The sequence below is a fragment of the Hippocampus comes genome, unplaced genomic scaffold (genome assembly GCF_001891065.2).
Source record: "Hippocampus comes isolate QL1 unplaced genomic scaffold, H_comes_QL1_v1.1 C16323090, whole genome shotgun sequence".
Classification (NCBI taxonomy): Eukaryota; Metazoa; Chordata; class Actinopteri; order Syngnathiformes; family Syngnathidae; genus Hippocampus; species Hippocampus comes.
In genome coordinates, this window is record NW_017829193.1 from 1 (window position 1) to 344 (window position 344).

Below are 344 nucleotides of genomic sequence, written 5' to 3' on the forward strand. Positions count from 1 at the left end.
CTTGAATGACTGAACCATCGATTTGTGTGCTCTTGTCAGTCATTCAGTCTTTGGGAGAACACTTGAAGCTGAGGCAACAGGTTATCGCCACCGCTACTGTCTACTTCAAACGCTTCTATGCAAGGTAAGCCCCGAAATAATCGTGATACCCAAACGGGATATTGGCACCGTGACACAGTATTTGTGTAAACTTGGGCTTGTTTCCCCCCCTCCACAGATATTCACTAAAAAGTATCGACCCGGTTCTCATGGCTCCGACCTGTGTTTTCTTAGCTTCCAAAGTGGAGGTATGGACACTTTCAGAAGTCTTCACTGAAAATATTATCCGCACTTTTTTTTTTTTT

At 43.9% G+C, this 344-nt stretch overlaps 1 long non-coding RNA gene across 1 annotated transcript; it reads left to right on the forward strand.

The window, feature by feature from the left end:
- Positions 1-9: 9 nt before the first annotated feature.
- On the forward strand, positions 10-314 carry LOC109508617 (uncharacterized). The gene is made up of 2 exons (XR_002166706.1): positions 10-124; positions 218-314. It is a non-coding gene; the product is annotated as an uncharacterized LOC109508617 (long non-coding RNA).
- Positions 315-344: the final 30 nt, after the last annotated feature.